This window comes from Mixophyes fleayi, chromosome 6 (assembly GCF_038048845.1).
Source record: "Mixophyes fleayi isolate aMixFle1 chromosome 6, aMixFle1.hap1, whole genome shotgun sequence".
NCBI classification, from domain to species: Eukaryota; Metazoa; Chordata; class Amphibia; order Anura; family Limnodynastidae; genus Mixophyes; species Mixophyes fleayi.
Genome location: NC_134407.1, coordinates 149,719,732 through 149,740,619, shown reverse-complemented (window position 1 = coordinate 149,740,619; position 20,888 = coordinate 149,719,732).

The following is a 20,888-nucleotide window of genomic DNA, read 5'->3' as shown; positions in this document are numbered from 1 at the left end:
CTTACTGCACTTCCTGCCGCATCTTCCACTGAAAATCCTCCATGCATTCTTTCCGCTTTTGGGATTCAAAGGACATACTCCTCTCCTTTAAGAGGTCAAGTCTGTCCCTGAATTGTCTCAGCACAGATGGTGGTGGCTGGCATTTTGGCTGGGCTGTGGCTTTTTTTGGCTGGATGTTTCTCTCTCGTACTTTTTTTAATTCCATATCTTGTGCTTCTCGATGGTCTCTGGCATGGAAAAATGTGAGAGAGGACAATTAGATGACCTGCACACAAATATCAATACATATTTGCCAACTTTTCCTCGTTGGCTTCAGGGAGATCCCGGGGGAGGTGGGTGTGCGGGGACGGGGCTTGACGAATCGCATCATTTTGTCCCCGCCCCCTAAACGGTTGACACAATTTTGGCCAATTACAGCAGGGGGTGGGGCTAGGATGACGTGATATTTGCATCATTAAGCCCACCCCTGCCACTTATCTATTGTGGGAGCGAGAAACAGGAGGTCACCCAGAAATGCGGGAGTCTCCCGGACATCCCGGGAGACTCCCGGAATATCAAATATGCGTTAAAGAAAAACAGCTAATGAATCTCTACAGACTGAATTGTCTTTTACATTTCTGTCTCCATTACTGAAGTCATGTTGTCTTACCTGTCAGTCTTTGATTAAATCTTGGTCTCCATGAAAATGCCCACCTCCATAAGCATCAATACATGGACATAGGACACAATTTCTGAACTGTGTCATCATGCCACAGATGGCGAAGCCAACCACAGCTCAGCATCAGGGAGAATGCCAGGATCTTCAGGGAGTGAGGGAGATTACCCCTATTTCAGGGAGTCTCCCTGACATTTAGGGAGAGTTGGCAAGTATGCATCAATACTCTTTCAAACCTGCTGTTATCTGACTTAGAAAAGATGTAATTCTCCATACCTTAAAAGCCTGTCTCTCTCAGCCCATGCCCACTCCGTTCGCTCGGCCAGGAAGCGATTTCTTCGGGCTGTGAAATCTTTCTGTGCCTGATCTCTGGTGGTATTTATATCTTTTTGAATGCGCGCTCTCTGCATGGCCTCTTCCTGAGTTTGTGGTCTTAGAGCAACCTGGAAAATAGGAGACATTAGTGAAAAGGAAGTATCAGTTCTTCAGACAACCAGATAATGGAATTCTAAACTCACTACTACTAAATGCATCATGATGGGGGAAAGAACCCTCTAATGCTTTGATGTAGGAATTTTCCAAATAGTTTTATTTGATACAATATAATAATCATTGCTTTTTATCCAAGTTTTGACAGTGAATGGGTTTCTGCTACATATTTTTTGGACTAACCATTTTCCTTACATTTCTGCTACATGTTGGGGGTTTTATATTACAATTTTATTAGCAACATGCTTTGGTATGAAAAAAAACCTATGTAACAGCCATCCATGGTAATTAACATTATTCCATGAGCAGTAGTTTTTGACAAATTCAAATGTTAGTACCTTTATAACCATTTATTTTGGAGTAATTAACTTTATATTTAATTCTGTGTGTTGTGGGGGAGGGGTGAAGGCGGGGCTGTTTCTGTGTTTTTTTAATGAGAGAATGGAAAACTGCAAGGTCTGGTTGGGCAAATTATATGGCGTAAGAGAGGAGTGAAGCAGAGAAGCAGTAGGTATTGCTGTAACACAGTGGACTTAGTTGCTTTGACATGGATGAGATATGTTTGATAACTGGCAATGCCAGAATGTAACAAAGAAAGATATCTTTCACAGCAGTTTATTTCAGCCACACGTTCTATTGCAGCTCCGTAGTAACGTATTACCTCTCTACCTCTTAACATACAACTGAAGTTTCTCCCCCTTTCCTAACATATCTGCAAACAAGCCCTCATGCAGAAATCCAGCAGTTCCAAAGTTTGAGGAATTGAAAAGGAAAGCAGATGTTTTTGACAGGAGGATAATGTAAATGAAACATGATCTGTAAAGTGCTGCATAATATGTTAGCACAATATAAAGATAATCATTTTAAACATCTGAAAAGTAGCAAATACTACAAAGGAGAAAGAACTGCTTAGAAAGGTCAGCATGTGAAAAGCTATGGAGACCATCTTACTGAAACAATGAAAGTGTTAGGAGAATTTTAAACTAATCTCTAAGGACAATATCCAAATAAATGACTCCTATTAGGAGAGCAAATTTCTGAGATGCATAAAAAAGCACAAAGGTGTGGTCTTCCACCAGTGTTAGGGCTAATAAGTGCAAGACCAGATGCTCAGCATATGAACCTCTATAGGTATAATTATGTCTCATCATAAATGTGTGCCATGTTCTAAAATAGAGTGGGGAAAGGCTGATCCAATGAATCCTTGTCAATGGAATTTCTCAGGAGTCCATTTTCCTTTATAGGAGTGGCTAATTTGGATATTGTCTCCAGTGAGTAACTTAATGATCTCTCTAAGTTTTCTCATTATGCTTTAATAAAGCATCTATTAGGAATGTAATCTATATAGTAGAATGCTACTGTATGATGCTCATTAGCCCTTATTATCACAGTGACTCTGTGTCACATCTCTCTGCAATTGTTTGAGAATGGATACTTACAGTGGAGTCCTCCTTCAACACTCCCAAATATGGCTTACCCATGTCATATTTTCCTTTGAAGGACATGAGTGCCGAGGTCATTATGCGGTTGTCTTCCTCCATGCCCATAATAGGTGGTAATATACACTTATACTCACTGGGATGACTGCAAATGAGGAAAATATATTTTATGTTATATACAGTCATGGTAGAATCCAAATGACTCTATGGGCACTGAGTGTTGGAGAAATGAGCACAGGTCAAATCATGACCTGTAATGTTACATGCTCAGCACTGCTTTTCTACAAACATTTCAGCATTGCACAATATAAAAATCGGGAATAAAGAAAAACAGGGAAACAGATTAGGTCATATCCTGTTCTGCTCAGATCACACCAATGTGATTGGGGCCACACTCATAATCTGTCAATCACGTTAATCATGCGGTACTTACATGAGTTTAGGCAGCATGTTCTTTGTAATAACATGTGTTCTTAGGTTTCGGCCCCGATTCAATCCTATATGAACCGATGGATCCAACTCAAACGTCTGTGAAGGCAGATAAGCCGCATTTTAATATATTTATCTAGAACTTAGCAAATCAATAATTACTTCAATCTATTAATGCTGCTAACTACTGGACAGGTATCACAATGGGCTGTATTAGCCAATCAAAGCATATGAGTGTGATTTCTCCCTGGGAAGATAACTGCTGTGCATTCAGGGAAAGTATTATATATTAAACTTTATTTTAGAGACTAACTCTTCTCCTCTCAGTTGGCAGCACACTGGGTGGTCCTTGTCTAGGACCCTGGAGTTGTGCAGTAACCCACTGATGTAATTTCTTTGAATGATACACTTCTCTGTGTAGTGTCAATGAAGCTAACAGGACGAGTGGTGCTGCGACAGCTGTCAGATCAGCTATCCTCACAACTGCCGGGGTATGTCCTGCGATGGGACACTCACTATACTGCCAACCTAAGGAAAGTTAAATCTCCTCACAATCTGAAGCATCATATTTAAAGCAGTGAAGCAGATGAAGGTTATATGGTGTCTGCGTGAGAGCAGCCATCTTGTGGTGAGGGTGGCCATCTTGTGGTGAGAGCGGCCATCTTGTGGTGAGAGGGCACAGGGATATGAAAACAATGGAAGGACTGAAATCTATGACAGACTGGTATGTGAGTGTGAAATATGATGCAGTGAATGATGCTTCTTGAGGGTTATTTTCATTATCTAAGAAGATTTACCATAAATATGATTCTGTACCTGATGAATTAATGTCTTTCTAAAAAGGAAAAGTAAAGGTGTTCCCCATAACAACCAATCAGATTCTAGCTATCATTTATCTAGCATATTCTAAACTTACAAAACATTTACTTGTTTAGATTAAGTAATAAAACATGGAATCCCATTAACTTTGGCAGAACAGTAAAATATAAAGATATATCATGAAGGGATGAACACTCGGTAGAAGTACTAAGAATACATCACCTACTGATCACAGCATGGAATACATAAGTTAATGAAAAGAATAAGACATGTAACCTGTAAGACAAAGACAGAGGCAACATTATGTATAGCGTCTTAAGTAGAGAATTAACATCACTTACAGCTTTATTTGACATCTGGACATCAAGTGCAGACAGCAAAATATATCATTCACTTCCTCTCCTCTCTGGATATAAATATATCTGACAGTTTAGCCTGTGTTGAGCCTGTGATGTCTGGGCATATTGTGATGTCTGGCCATATTGTGATGTCATCAGTACAAGTCATCAGTCCATGAGAGGGAAAAGACTTACTTTATAAAATGGTGTAATTATCAAACATATGTTTTAACCCATATTAACCAGTCAGATATGAGCCTTGGTCAGTTTAGTGGAAGTTTGACTAGCTGAATTAAATGTGTGATTGTTGCGGGTCACAGTATATATGTGGTTGTTGCATGTTTCTTTTAGCACAGATACAAATGGATGCGTTTCCTGCGCCAAAGTCATAAATTGGTGGTTCTGCTAAAAGGTGAGTCCAGCTTGGGCTCATTTATAAATAAAAAACAATTGTTCACTTTAAATGAACAGAACTTGTATGCACCCAGGAATTTGATCCTTTTGATGGACAATCAAATCATATACTATGCTGTCAGAATATCCCCCCAAGAGTAGGAAAGCCCGGCAAAAATCAGGTCTAGTGCACAGAATCATTTCATGGCTGCCAGCCAGATCCACGTAAATAGGATGTAAAGTAGCTGACTTTTCAGTGTACACTATTCCTGGGTTCCAGGGGTCCTAGGGTCTGATCTTCTTAAACTATATATACTCAGATCTTGCACTCCCCATATTTTAGTGGGATTAGTCCAGGATTTCTTTTGCTGAAATGTTTATTCAGTGTAACATAAAAGTGAACAAAAAATGCTGTTCACCTGTCACACCATAGTGTTATTGGTTACGTCGCCTATTGCAGAGCTTAGACAGTGAAATGCTCATGGTGTGAAAGGGGAACAGTGTTCCCCAATAACTTACATGTTACATTGAGTGGGGGGTCTTTCACTGCATACCTCCTAAATGTCCCAATTTGTGGACCTATAAACATACTTGCCAACTCCCGGAAACTTATTTCCGTGAGTTGGGGGGCGTGACTGGAGGGCAGAGGGAGCAGGGCAAGGCCAATCGCGTCATTTTGGCCCCGCCCCGCGAAACCGTACTGTATGTCATGAAGGTTAAAGAAAAACAATAATTTTTCAGTCTGTAAAAAGTCATATTTGGCAGCAATATCTATACAATATTTTGCACTACAAGTGCTTTGGGGTGTCCCATATTTCCCAGTGTGAACCAATAACTTTTCTGGCTGCAAAAAGTCATATTTAGCAGCAGTATCTATACAATATTTTGCACTACAAGTGCTTTGGGGTGTCCCATATTCTCCAGTGTGAAACAATAATTTTTCTGACTGCAAAAAGTCATATTTAGCAGCAGTATCTATACAATATGTTGCACTACAAGTGCTTTGGGGTGTCCCATATTACCCAGTGTGAAACAATAATTTTCCTGGCTGCAAAAATTTATATTAGTCTTCCCTGTACATCATCTGGTAAAGCCTAGGTAAAAGTACATAGTCTTTTTAAATCAGGGAAAAAAAACACACCCAAAAAAAAATAAGTATACTTACAAGTATAAGTATAAGTGTAGGGTGCAATCTACCCCCAAATAGGAAAGGGACTTAGGGCATTTCTATATAACGTACAGTCTTGAAAGGCTGCTGTTTTGGCAATTTCTCAATAAGGGTAGGGTGTCATACACAGACTGACCCCAACCTGGCTTTGTCCATTTCAATTTATATTGTATGGCAGAGCTGGATTAAGGCTCTAGGGAGCCCGGGGCACTTAAGATAGGGGGGGCCCTATGGTGTAATAAGGCTATAATTTTAGACAAATACACAGGGAAATCAATGTGCACTAGTGTTAGGTGCAGCTCCCCTTTCACGAGCAGAGAAGTGTGAAGGGGAACATACCTCCCAACTGTCCTTGCAGTCGGACTAAATCCTGAATAAGTGGTACTGTCACCCAAAATTGGGACTGCCCCACCAGATTCAGGACAGATGGCAGACTAATCTGCTTTCTACCTGTTCTTGCCGCTTTCACTAGCTGCTGCAGCTGGTGTCTTAAAGTTGTTGCTGGTGTAGATCCTGGAATGTTCGTGAAATTCTGAAATAGCCCCGGCATTAAATCAATAGCACCCACATTTAATTAAATAAAATTAATAGTATACAAATTTAATAATAGAACTATTTCTAACAACCAGCCCCGACATTGAATTAATAGCGTACACAGTGACCCCTATAATTATCAAGTTACCTTAGTATGTGTGTGTATATGTTGGTCCAACTTAGCATTAGCAGGCCCGGAGTGTGCAAGGCAACAGATGCTAATGTCTGTGGCAACAGTTAGAATGAAGGTGTCTTATTTAATTTTTGTTTTGTTTGTTTAATATTAACATTCATTCATGGCTTGTCATGCATTTCTATATAAAGTGTATGTCCAGAGGAGGGGAGCTAATGGAGTAAGTGGTGGTAAAAACAGGTGGTAAATTGTGATTGGTAGTGTCGTGACAGGCAGTGCAATTGTCCATATGGTTCCAAAAAGCAAAACATTAGTTAACATCCATGGCTCAATTGTAACTTTATAATTTTACTCTGTGATTTTCTTCATTTGCTTAAAATGGCCACTTTTTTAAATGCTACTTTCTAGGGGCAGGTAGAGAGGGTCCATAATAAAAGCTGCCATAGGGGCAAATAGAAAATCCAGGTCTTAGCACCACATACTAACTCTGTTCTCCACTCCTATCTCCACGTTCCCCTCTTCAATCCCCTTCATCTTACTCCTCTATCCCCCTCAAGTACATTTTCTATCTTCCCTCTTACTCCTCATTCCGCACCTCCCTAACATCCTCATGGCCTCCTCAATCCCCTTCTCTATCTCCACCTCCTCATCAACGTGGTTTATCTTCCTGGGTTGTTCCTCTGGTTTACATTCAATCACACACACACAACGCCCAGAAGGCTTAAAATAATAGTTGCATCCATCGATGCTATTACTATAATACCAGCATGATGGGACCCTAGGCGCATAGTGCCGACTAAGCACTTAAACCGAGAGCCTTGTGCTGCCCTCTGTATACCGATATTTGGGGGCAGCACCAAGAACCATACAGAACCTGGTCCCGGGTCCTTCCTTAATCCGGCTCTGGCAATAGGGACTCTGAAAAATACATAGGTACCTCTCAAATATCCATACGGATCCCAGACTGGTCGGTGACTACACACCTAATTGATATGACAAGAGAAAAAATGTACAGCTGCTGCAAGGCACTTTTTGCAATGCAATGCTATTATTTTATATTCCTGAAATATCTGCCAACATTATATTTACCGCACAGATTATGAAAAGAAGTGCACATAGAAATAGCACTTGTGCTTAAATAACTACTACTGGAAAGATAATATGATTTAACTGTTAATTTATATTTTCTAAGTGGGCATCATTGATATTATGCCACACATAAGTGCACCCAATTAATATTATACCACACACAAGTGCTCCCAATTAATATTATGTTACATTAGCCGGCTGTGTTGCAACTCAGCTCACAAGTCATCAGTTGTGCAGCGGGACAATGCACACGCACAGCAGTTCAATGTCGGCGATCTTCAGCTTTAGTGAAAGCTGTTCTGGCGTGCCAGACAACTCAGCGCTGCGTGACATATATGGCAAGCGTGCCAGAGGTTGCCGACCCCTGATCCAGATGATGAGGCCTGCAGCCTACTCAGGGCACCCAGGTTTTTTCCACTTCAAGTTATTTATCTTGCATTATCCAAGTCTAAAGCTACTGAAAGATTTAACCCGAGGAGCAAGTATATCAACAAATGACACATAAAACATATTCATGTGTATTACTGAGCGATAATAATACACATAAAATATGTATACTTCACTAAACATGTCTAGCATGCTGTATGTCCGATTCCTTTGCTACTGGTAACCAACTTAGGAGAATGTTGCTCATATATTGCATTACCGGGGCAGTACAGATACCTGTATGAAAGCTTTGCAGTCTCCTACACAGTACCATGACATGCAGTACCATGATCATAACCAGTGAGACTTCGCAAAGCATAACGGACATTCTATTTGTCATTTGAGATTTATCTTATATCAGTCTGTGTATGAGGAGGGAAATACTTCTTATACGCTATACTTTTTAAGACGGCTACAGTGGAAAGTCAAAGTAGAACTGAAAAATATATTTTACTTTAACTTTCTTCTAAATGTTTTTCATACTTTCATTCATACTTACCTACTTTCTTCAGCTCCCTTCCGGGAGCCAGCCAGTGGAGGTCGGCGCGAGGGGGTGGGGCAGCCAAAATTGCGACATTTCGACCCCTCGGGGGCGGGGCCACAACAGGGCCACCGGGAATCGCGGCGTATGGGATCTAATTCTGCCCACTTTACTAGGAAGTGGGGCACTTCCTAGTGAAGTGGGCAGAATTCGGAAGATTGCCACACTCGCCCGGGAGTCCGGGAGACTCTCGCTAAAATCGGGAGTCTCCCGGACATTCCGGGAGAGTTGGCAAGTATGCTTTCATTCACACTCCAATGCAGGTGAATAACAAAAAAAATGAAGTAAAATTCTACATAGTACTTTGTAAAAACACACCAGTACAACAGGAACATGGATCCAGAAGTTTACCCTTCATTTGTCTTATTTCTTATGTGCTTTTATTTTCATATAAACGTGGTCAACACATTCTAAATGATCTATGCAATACTTAATAGTGAACATGATCTTTAAGCAATGATTTTGTTACTAGTGTCTCTAGCATGGAGCAGCAGCTGCTACAGTCAGTGTAAGATCATGAGAGACTATCCCATTCTCCTCCTTCTCATGGATGTAACAAGCAGTGTGCACACCTTATACTACACACTTATACAACATTACACACACAGACAACATATAAACTACTCAATACCGTATGTAGCAAGTTACAGGTGAGTTGATAGCTCTGCCTTTCTCTAGACTGTAGAATCAGCGATTGGACAGATAGAACATGTGACATTCGAGGGCAGTGGCTTCTGGTATTAAAAGTCTTATGTCTGATACCTTAACCTCTTTACCTCCTTCATCTTAGCACTTATAACCTGAATTAATGACACGAGACCTGAAATAGGGCACAAATAAATGATTTATTCATAAACATGGTGGAGGTGAAATAAGCAGTCAGTCCGACGTGTGCCAGGCAAAACCCAACTGTCCTAGCATATCCTTAGGACTACAAACTGGGGAACAACCAAACCCCTGGGTTCAAGTGGGGGACCAACCAATCAAACCCCGGGCGCACATATCTACCTGGACGGGGCACCACGTCCTGAATCTACCGAACCCGCCCCTCCTCTGGGCTATACTGGAAGCAACCACAGGGCAGCCCACAAGGGCGGTGCCTGAAACCGAGACTAATAGCCGATTCACTCGAAGGGAGGCGGGTTCACCATGCCCAATACCGTAATGTGGGCCCAAACCACTGGCCGTCGACTGTACTGCTTTTCCGGCCACGAAACAAAAATAACCATGCCTTCATCGCTCAAATGAACTCCGTCCCCCCTATATAGCGAGGGGCTCTGATAACGAATACTCGGGTGTACAATCCGCCAACCACCCATGGAACGTAAAAACCGTGAAACCACCAAATTAATTTTCCTCCTTACTCCATCAGCAACACACCCTTCAGGAAACGCACGCCAAGCCATCCTTGGCACAATATCCGACCAGCAAATGACAAGGGAAGGCCAAGATGCTTGCACCCAAGCCAAGTCCTCCTGGATACGCAAAATCAAATCCACCGACTTGCACCCTCCTATGTCATTACCACCCAGATGAATAACTAGGACCTGGGGTACCCCCTGAACGACAACATAACTACTCAGGAGATGCCGAAAACCAGACCATCTAAGACCTCTACGACCTATCCACTGCACTACCATTGCCCCCTTAAACAGAGAAGTATCCTTAGCTGCCCTGTGCAATCGAGCCCAGTGAATATAAGAGTGTCCCAGCACCCAGATGCGCAGCGGGGTCCGATGGTCTGTAGGGTGAAGAAAACCAAACATTAGTCAACAGCAACCATACGTGTTCATACATCCAGAAAACGGAACTCAGAGAGCCCCTATGATGTTGAAAATTTGAACTTGACAAAACCACAGAAAGCACAAGAGCTAACAAATGCTCAGCACACCAGACACAAACACCCAAGAACACGCCCACACCGACAAAAGAAGGAAAAATGTTTTGGGCGGAGGCACAGACTAAGGTGAAACCATAAAACCCAGTGGGAAAAAAATGGAGAAAGCCCTTCGAGCCCGACCTCCAAAGGCCCGAGCAAGTCTAAGACCTGTGCCACCACCGCAGGAGATAGATAGGTAAAAGATAGGAAGATTTAGGTAAGGAGAGCAGGACGAACATAACGCTTATATACCTTGGTTTTCCACCTGCCAACACCCTGTATGGCCCGTTCTGATGCCCCAGCCAAAGCTGCAGACGTGGCAGCACCAATTCTGAATGAATGAGTGCCGAACTGGGATCCGTCCAAGCCCAGCTTAGACAATGTATGCTTAAACACTGCCGTAAACTGGTACCGGGTGAGGGGGGTACCATCACCATGCACCAGCCACGGAATTGCAGACACAGGACGAATAACAGCAAATTCGTTCATAATAACAACAGGGCAAACTAAGAAACCCACCTTTGGGGCCAATGTAACCCACTGCCCTCTACCTAACTGGTCAGACTTTGATCTCCTAATTTTACAACATACTGAGGAAGGGGAAATAATAACATGCTGCGCCAACATTCCTGACAAAGGACAAGACTTAGAAGAGGCCACTACCTCACTTACTCTAAAAGCTCCAAAATAAAGCATGACAAATGCTGCGCGAAATAAGGCTGTCTCAAATGCATCACGTGCTACTTCCTTAATAGCCCCCAGCAATTCCGTCAACAAAGCCTCACCGATGGGCCGTCTTCCATCCGGAAGCGCAGGGCGCTCCCTCGCCCAACCCTTTAATGCTTTGGCTATAATGAAACTTTTCGTGTAATCGACCTCATTCCTAAGCCTGGTAAAAAAGGATATCCCGGCCAAAGCCCCTGACATTGCCGCTTTGGACTTACCGGACTTGAAACCTGCCCAAATATACGCTAGCATTAGCTGATGCCCTGAGGCCACTGACTCGCGCCCCTGGTCCCGGAACGCACAGCAGTCATGCCAAGCCGACCGATACTTCTCCCTGGTAGCGGGTGCCAATGATGATTCAGCCAGACCCTCTACTCCGGCTTGACAATCTGCCAGATATAAGTGGGACAAAGTGAACCCGACAGGGATGCCTGAGGTGCCAAGGCTCGAAATTTCTCCCATTCCCCCCTAGATAATGAATCTGCCAGCGCATTATCCACCCCAGGAACATGTTGCGCCCTGAAGCTAATGTCATCGACTAAACACCTCCATACTAATCTCCTCAAAAGTGTGATGACCGGCTGAGAGGTGGCCTTCTGCCGGTTGATTACTTGCACGACACCCAAATTGTCACACCAGAAAACTATCTGTTTCCCTACTAATCTGGGGGCCCACAATTCAAGGGCGACTATGATCGGGAAGATTTCTAACAGCAACAGGTTAGCAGTCCAGCCGGCCTGCACCCATTCTTCTGGCCACCGCTCAGCGCACCAGTCACCTGCGAAATATGCCCCGAAGCCCACACCCCCTGCCGCATCAGTATGTAGCTCCAGCTCCTTACTAGACACAGGGAGAGAAGGCCACAACCTAACCCCGTTAAAATCCCGCAGGAAAAGATCCCAAACTGCCAAATCCGTCCGGATTTCGGCAGATAGCAGTACTCGACAGTGAGGTCCCTTACGCCCTGACGTTGCCCTTTCCAGCTTCCGACAGAACACACGACCCATTGGAATTACCCGACAGGCGAAGTTAAAAAGTCCCAGTATAGACTGAGTCCTTTTCAATGACATCCCTTCAGACCCAAGCGCCATCCCTATAAGCTCCCGCAGTTTCACTACCTTCTCTATTGGAAGCCTACAAAGACCCAAGACCGTATCGATCTCGATGCCTAAATACGCTAAACGGGTAGTAGGACCCTCAGTTTTATCATGCGCGACCGGGACACCAAGTGACTGAAAAAGAGCCCTAAGTGAAAACAAAACATCCCCACAGGTGGGTCCCTGGCTTGGGCCCACTACAAGGAAGTCATCCAGATAGTGTGCCACACCCTGGTGACCGGTTCTGGCACAAACGCACCAGTGTAAAAACGTGCTAAAACACTCGAAGAAGGAGCATGAAACTGCGCACCCCATAGGGAGGCATTTATCCACATAGTAACCATCGCTCAGATGGAAACCCATGAAAGGGAACGAGTCCGGGTGCAATGGAAGAAGCCGAAAAGCCGACTCGATGTCGACCTTCGCCATCAAAGCCCCGGGCCCAAAAGATCTCACCATCTCCAGCGCCTCCTCAAAAGACTGATACACTACCCTGCAAAATTTTTCCGGGATGGCATCATTAACCGATGCACCCTTTGGGAAAGAGAGGTGCTGAATTAGGTGAAACTTCCCCGCAGCCTTTTTAGGAACCACCCCTACCGGTGACACTACCAGGTTCCGATAAGGAGGGTTCGCAAAAGGCCCAACCATCCGCCCAAGCGCCACCTCTTTACGCACCTTCTCCGCCAAGATTTCGGGGAACACCTTCGCAGATTTTAGGTTAACCATCGAGGCGATCTCGACAGACCCTTCGATAGGTAACCAAAAACCATGCCTAAAACCCTCCCGTAAGGGGGGGGGCTAGTAGAGAAGGGAGAAAAAGGAGAGGGTTGAATTTCGTGAAAGAAAAAGAAACAGAGGGTTGAGCAAATTAGGTGAGAATGACAAACACGCTAGTGGGAAAAGCAAGAGAAAAAAGGGGGGTACAAGCAGGAAAAAACAGGAGACAGAGAGGGGGAATCAGATACTTATCAGGATCCACGTCTGCACGCTGCAACTTCCAAACTGCCAAGGACTGAGCAAACTCCGCCCATCCAACTTATAGTCCTAAACCCCTCCCCTATGACACCAGATGGGCGTACCCAAAGATTAACTGTTAACACTCCAGAGAATAGCTCAGTTAAAGATACAGCAAAGCTTTTATTATCCTTCGGTCCTATGCAGATCTCAGTTCTTATTGTAGTTACATTGCTGGTACTTTGTGATGGACACTGGCAGTGTGAAACAATACATCTCCCAGAGTTCTTTTCCACAATAAGTTTCTTCAGCTCCCTTGAAACAGATTACAGCTGGACATTGCTTAAGCAGAAGAATCGGATCACCTACTGGCAGGTGATCCGATCAGCAGGCTGCCGGCGGCGGGGGGCCCTTGGAGAAAGAGGGGCCCGGGGCACGTGCCCCCTGTGCCCCCCCTTCATCCGGCCATGTTGTACGGTCTATAACGGCTGAATTTTTTACTATTTTCTACAAGTGGAGGGACGCCTATGCAGACAGAAACCAAACTGCCTTTGTCCATTTCTTTATACATTTAACTATAAGTGTAAGGTGTAATATACACCCAAAGACGATGGCTGCTTTGCCAATAGGCATAGATGGAGAGGAAGACAATCTGGTTTGAATACGGGTGTTGGTCTGCTCTACTCTACTAAACAAGATACTGCAGGATTCGTCCAAAACATATGTGGAATATAAAATCACAAAAGAACGCACAGAAAGAAAAGAACAACTAAGGGATAGATTTACTAAGCTGTGGGTTTGAAAAAGTGGGGATGTTGCCTATAGCAACTAATCAGATTCTAGCTTTCATTTATTTAGTACCTTCTACAAAATGACAGCTACAATCTGATTGGTTGCTATAGGCAACATCCCCACTTTTTCAAACCCGCAGCTTAGTAAATCTAGTCCTAATTGTCACTTGATAATAAAATAGGGCATTAATGATATAACATTACAAAATAAAATAAAGGGTGTTTTTTTATTTTTTTCCCATGAAATACATTTATTACTATGTTATAAATGTCTGTTGTAGGTAAAATACATTTTTACAGCTGCTCCTGATTGCAAACACATGTAGTAGCATCAATACACAGTCCTCATCACTAGTAATCAGCACTTAGACTAGACCTGTAGCTGGAGCAAAAGATGTGGCTAAAAATCAAGTACCTGAAAGATGCAAGAGCTTGAATCGGATGCTGCTCATGCACCCGAGATTAGCATGCACTTACTGTACATTAACTATGGGCAAACTCCCCTACCTGCCCCGTTCCCTCCCGGAAATGATAGTCTGTAGTAAGTAGAGATGGTCACTGACCCCGGTGTTTTGGTTTTGTTTTTGGTTTTGGATCTGGATTACCTTCGTGTTTTGGTTTTGCAAAACCGCCATTGCGTGTTTTGGTTTTGGTATTGGTTTTGTTTGGTTTTGTTTTGCTATTTTTGAAAAAAATAAAAATGTTTTGGTCTAAAATAACCTAATTTAGTGCTCCACCAGTTTCTTAGATAAGTTAGGTAATTCTAAAGCTAATAAATGAAGAAACAGCAACTGACAGCAATCGCACCAGACATCCCTCTCTCCGCGGTCTCCACGGGCAGGGGGGGCCCCCGCCGCCCGCATTACCTCTGCTGTATCAAACCAGCTGTCAGTTGCTGTCTGACAGCAACTGACAGCAACTGTGGCCATCTGACAGCTGATGCCAGCGCGATGTGCGCCCACTCTTTTCTATGCAGCACCGCGGCTGCTGTAATACCTAAAATGTCCGAAATGGAGCTGCTGCGCATGTGCAGCTGCAGCAGCTCCTCCTCTGCATGAAGACTCGAGAGAGAGAGTAGGTGAGTGACCAAAAAATTATACTAAAACCATATATAGAAAACCCTTAATAACATGTGTATTTCTTGTGTAAATATGTAAAATGTAGCCACCTATATCAGTACAATATATATTTATATATATATGTATATATATATATATATATATATATATATATATATATATATTATATTCTGGCTACATTTTACATATTTAATCAAGCAATCAGGCAATAATCATGCTATGAGGCGTCTTCTTAAATATGATTATTTATTTTATCAGTAGTGTTTCAATAAATATATATTACACATTAATATTAGGCTGGTAGAGCAAATTGAGTGGCAGATTATATTTTATTAATCATTAGTAAAGTAATTACTGAAGCCGTATAGTTATATTAAAGTTTGAATGAAATTGTAGTACATTATGTATAATTTATATTTATATTTATTTAGATATATACACATATTTATGTCATCTAATTAAAGCTTTAATATAAGTGGTAGGCTTCGATTATATCTTTAATAATGTTTAATAAAATAGAGGGTCCTGCATGATTATTACACATTATATATATATATATATATATATATATATATAGACACATAGATATGCACATATATGCATAGCTACACACACATACATAAATATAGACATATATAGTCAAAATTGGTAATTTTTATGTTAGTTTAAATGTGCGGTATCATTGCTAGTTTTAATGTGCATTATAAATTGTATTTTTAAAGTGCGGTATCATTGCTAGTTTTAGTGTACGTTGTCAATGGTATTTTTAATGTGTGGTGTCAATACCCATTTCAATGTGACCTTTTGATGATTGTTTTAATGTACAGTATTTTAGTTTGTTGAAGCAATGATTTGTCTTGTGCAGACAACCTAGGTGAGCCCTCTGGGAGAGCTGTAAGTGTCCTACTGTGGGCTGTAGGTGATGTAGGTGTGTCAATGCCTATAGCCTTATACCCAATGGCGTTATTTTACATAAGTTTTATACAGAGGTCCTTGTACAATTTACAAGTACCTGTACTAATATTAATATATATATATCACGCCCGACATTCAGTGAGCAGCGGCAGGAGAGAGGATGCTGGGTCCCAGGCAACGCCAAATTGGTAAGAAGAAAGAAGAAAAGACAGAAGAAATAGAAGAAAGAAGGTCAAGTATGGTAAGTAAAAAAACGGAGGGGAATGGTGATAGGAAACAACAATGGAGGGGCAAAGGAATGAAGGAGGGGGCAGAGTGAGGATGCAGAGGAGGCAGAATGTGTGGATACAGAGGGACACAGAGTGTGTGGAGGTGATGCAGGGGCACAGAATGTGTGGAGATGATGCAGGGGCACAGAGTGTGTGGAGATGATGCAGAGGGGCACATAATGTGTGGAGGCGATGCAGGGGCACAGAGTGTGTGGAGATGATGCAGAGGGGCACAGAATGTGTGGAGGCGATGCAGGGGCACAGAGTGTGTGGAGATGATGCAGAGGGGCACAGAATGTGTGGAGGCGATGCAGGGGCACAGAGTGTGTGGAGATGATGCAGAGGGGCACAGAATGTGTGGAGGCGATGCAGGGGCACAGAGTGTGTGGAGATGATGCAGGGCACAGAGTGTGTGGAGATGATGCAGAGGGGCACAGAATGTGTGGAGATGATGCAGGGGCACAGAGTGTGTGGAGATGATGCAGAGGGGCACAAAATGTGTGGAGGCAATGCAGGGGCACAGAGTGTGTGGAGATGAAGGGGGCACAGTGTGAGTTAGCTGTAAATTATTCTTTGACAGAAATATAATTGAAATAAATATATAAAAATATTATTTTCCCCTGGATTTATGTGTATTAATTTTGCATACAGCTAAATAAGTATTTCTGTCCTGACCTTTTTTTGACCCAGCTACTTAGAGAACGGGACTGCTCTGTAATTATTTTGGAGGGGTGCCTTGAAAAAATTATGGAGACTCTAAGGGTGCCGCAAACTGCAAAAGTTTGGGAACCACTGCCTTAATTTTAGATCTTAGGGGCCCCCCTGTCTTAAGTGCCTCGGGCCCCCCAAAGCCTTAATCCAGCTCTGTGCCCCCCCACCCCGCCCTCCACTTGTAGTTGAATATAAAAAAAGCAGCCTGCACAGACTGTGGAACTAGAAATTCGAATATACAAAGAAATGGACAAAGGCAGTTTGGTATCTGTCTGCATCAGATCCCCTCTCCACTAGGAGTAAAATAGAAAACTATTGAGCTGTTATATAATCTAGAATATAAATAGAAATTGAGAAAGGCAATTTGGTATCTGTCTGCATCATAATCATCAACATCCTCATTAGCGCCCTCGTCACCTCCACAAATCTCCCCCTCATCCTCTTCTATTTCCAAAGTGGCATCCTCAATTTGTGTATCACCGGCTACACTTGGGCTGTTCAGGTACAAATCAGCAGAACTGCTGAAAGGGCCCTTCTTTATGGGTACACTAACAGAATGCTCACGATTACACATACCACTGTTGGATGGACTCTCCACAGGGATTGGTGTCATTTGTGAATCAGAGCATACATTATCCTCTAATGCCTTACTGTTATCTTGCAGCTCGGCTTTGACGCGTAACAGTAGTTGTGCACCAATTGTAGGCTCAGTAACTTTTTGGGATCTGCCACTAATAGCCAAAGGTGAAGGCCTCATTCTCTCTTTGGCACTGCGTGTGTAGAATGGCATGTTGGCAATTTTTTTTTTATCGGCACTTAACTTTTGCTCAGTAACACTTCTTTTTCGCTTTAACACAGTAAAAAAAAAATTTGTTTTGGTTTTTTAGACTGATTTCGAAACACTGTGTAGCTTGACATCGCCTTGCCCAGATGACGTATTGGGAACACTAACATCAGGACTGGTGACAGAACCTGGTTGCTCATTCTGATCATATGTGGACTGCTTTGAATCCATTCTGAGCACTTTAGCACTTGTAGTGCTAAAAATTATTTGGTAAGATACTGCTGACAGATAGTAATTTTGACAGCCAGAAAGATTTATGCACAATTATGGGGGACACCCCAAAAGCACTGGGGAGTGCTAAAATTTATTTGGTAAATACTGCTGACAGATAGTCATTTTGACAGCCATAACGATTTATGCACAATTATGGGGGACACCCCAAAAGCACTGGGGAGTGCTAAAAATTATTTGGTAGTTACTGCTGACAGATAGTCATTTTGACAGCCATAACGATTTATGCACAATTATGGGGGACACCCCAAAAGCACTGGGGAGTGCTAAAAATTATTTGGTAGATACTGCTGACAGATAGTAATTTTGACAGCCAGAAATATTTATGCACAATTATGGGGGACACCCCAAAAGCACTGGGGAGTGCCAAATATTGAAAAATAAAACAAAAATCCTCTATCCTCCTCTCTTTTCTAGTGATTTTTGATAGCTCAATTGGAATAAGAATATTGTATTCTCTGTCCCTGCTCTAATCAGCCTGTGACTACACCCTGCTCTCCCCCTCTGTCAAATGGCGATGGATTATTGTGGAGGCGTGTATTTATAGTTTTCAAGTATCGCGAGAACCGAGCACCGAGATCCGGAGACGTCACAATGACGTTCGGCCTCGATTTGGATTCCGATCGGGCGGTACTCGGATACCCAAAGTTCGGGTGGGTTCGGTTCTCAGGGAACCGGACCCGCCCATCTCTAGTAGTAAGTGTCCTTGAACGTGGCTGCATTCTGTGGTCCAGGAAGAGAAAGTGGTGATTCAGGTGCAGGCACTGAAAACCAAGCACAGAGGTGAGAAGCATCTACATCATTCAATATCATACTTGCCTGGGAGGTCCACGGGGCAGGTGGGTGTGTGGGGGCGGAGCTCGGTGAATTGCGTTATTATTCCCACCACCTAAAAGCTCATCACTTTTTTTGACCAATAAAAACGGGGTAGGGCCATGATGACGCATGTACCGCATCACTAATCCCCGCCCCCTCCATTTAATTTACAGATCTGTCCGGGATCCGGGATAATTGCCTGCTCTCCCAGGAGTCCGGGTGGACTACCAGAATTTCAGGAGTCTCCCGGACATTCCAGGAGAGTAGGCAACTTTGATATATATATACCCTCACAATGCATAATACAGAAAGGGGTGTTACATAGATATTTGATTCCAGTCAGTCATTATGTTACTATAGGTATAGATAAAGAACAGTAGCAATGTAATATATACATTGCAAACAATTTATTACTACTTAAATAAATACAATTTGATTATTTCAAAATGGATTTTTGAATTGATTCTCAGCTGCTGAGTACGTATAACTTTCCACGGTGAATAGACCTAATTTTACCAAAAGCTCACCTTAATCTGGTGTTTCCACTTCATGGAGATCATCGTCAGGGTGAGGGTCTGACTCCAAGCTTTTGTGTCTAGCATTAAGGGAACTGACCCGTGGTCACTTTGATGACGATTCAGTATGTCGACCGCCAAAAAAATCTTTAATGCTTTTCTGTGTCATGACTGGGTCATGGATGGATGTTACTAACAGGCTGGGACAGTCCATGTCTCCAACATTGACTGCAGTGCAGAGAGTGCAGTGCAGTGAAATATTGGGGGGGGGGGGAGGGGTTGGAGGCTTATCAGAAGAACCTTCCTGGCTGATTTCTGAAATCAGTGACATGGAACATGCAGGCGGTGTATTGGCCACCCTTGCTTGGGGATGAGTGTTGACAGGGTGAGTGAATGTCTTAGTAGGTGCTGTGAGTGTGAAATGAATGGGTTAATTACTGCAGGGTGTTGGAGAGAGTTATTATGTGCTGAGTGGGGGTGTTGTTGGGTCAATAGGTTGGTGGGTGCTGTGTGGGAAGATCTTCAGCTATGGGAGCTGATAGGGTGGATGATGTTATTTTAAACTGGGAGGGTGAAAGGATGATATAATAGAGAGGAGTAGGTTAATGGGGGATTGATTGATTTTTGAGGCAATGGTTTCATAGGTCGTTAATTGATTTGTGATAATGTGTGTCAGTGTGTGTATGGAAGGAGGGCGCCCTACGATCTGGCGACAGTGAGACAGATGCAATCATTTTAAACCATCCGCAATCATTCACTGTCTCTGTTCCATTGTTGTACAACAAGAATAGTCAATGGGATGTGCAGCTTCCCGCTCTCGTTAGTCTGCTAATGCTTAATGCAAATTGTGATAGCAAAATGAGCGGGGCTTCTAGTGAAGAGAAATAAAATGTTTGCAAGAAGAAAATGTATAAAGAACAAACATAACTTTGTGTTTGTTCAACTAAAGCTATTATCGCTTCATCTCCATTTTCATTCCATTCATCCCCATTCACTTTTGTGTAGAAGTTTATGAGGGACAAAACACAGTCTTTGCCTCCCGAATAGATATCATGGGGAGGGGGGGGGGGAAAGGGTGCAACTGCCCCCTCTGCCATCCCCCCTGGTTCCTAAACCCTTGGTTACAGGGGAGGACAGATAGTTATAAATAGGATGGGCGGAAATAAATTCACTCTCTGGAGTTCCTCGTGGTGCCCACCCACCCTCTTTGGATGACTTCATATATGCCTGCTGTCAGAGGCAGGCTGTTCAGGATTGATGTACAATACCTGGTATTCATGGACATGTCAGTGGAAATAGTGGACGGATAGATGCCGGAATACGCACTGCAGTCGACGCCCAGAGTTCGGGCGCACAGTGCGGTAGTGGGAACACAGAACCCACCTCTCTTAAAGCAGTTAGTTATAGTCTCGGTCCAAGTACTGCCCCGGTGCGTAGACATGTGGGAGCATTCCTTTAACCCAGAGGGTTGTGGTTTCAGTAGTGCCCAGGACAAATGTACCTGAGGTAGATATGTGCCCTTGGTTGATGCTGGGACTCCCTTTTTGCCTGACGGAAGTCATACTCACTGCTCCTTCTCCACCACCATACTTGAATAAAGTTCTT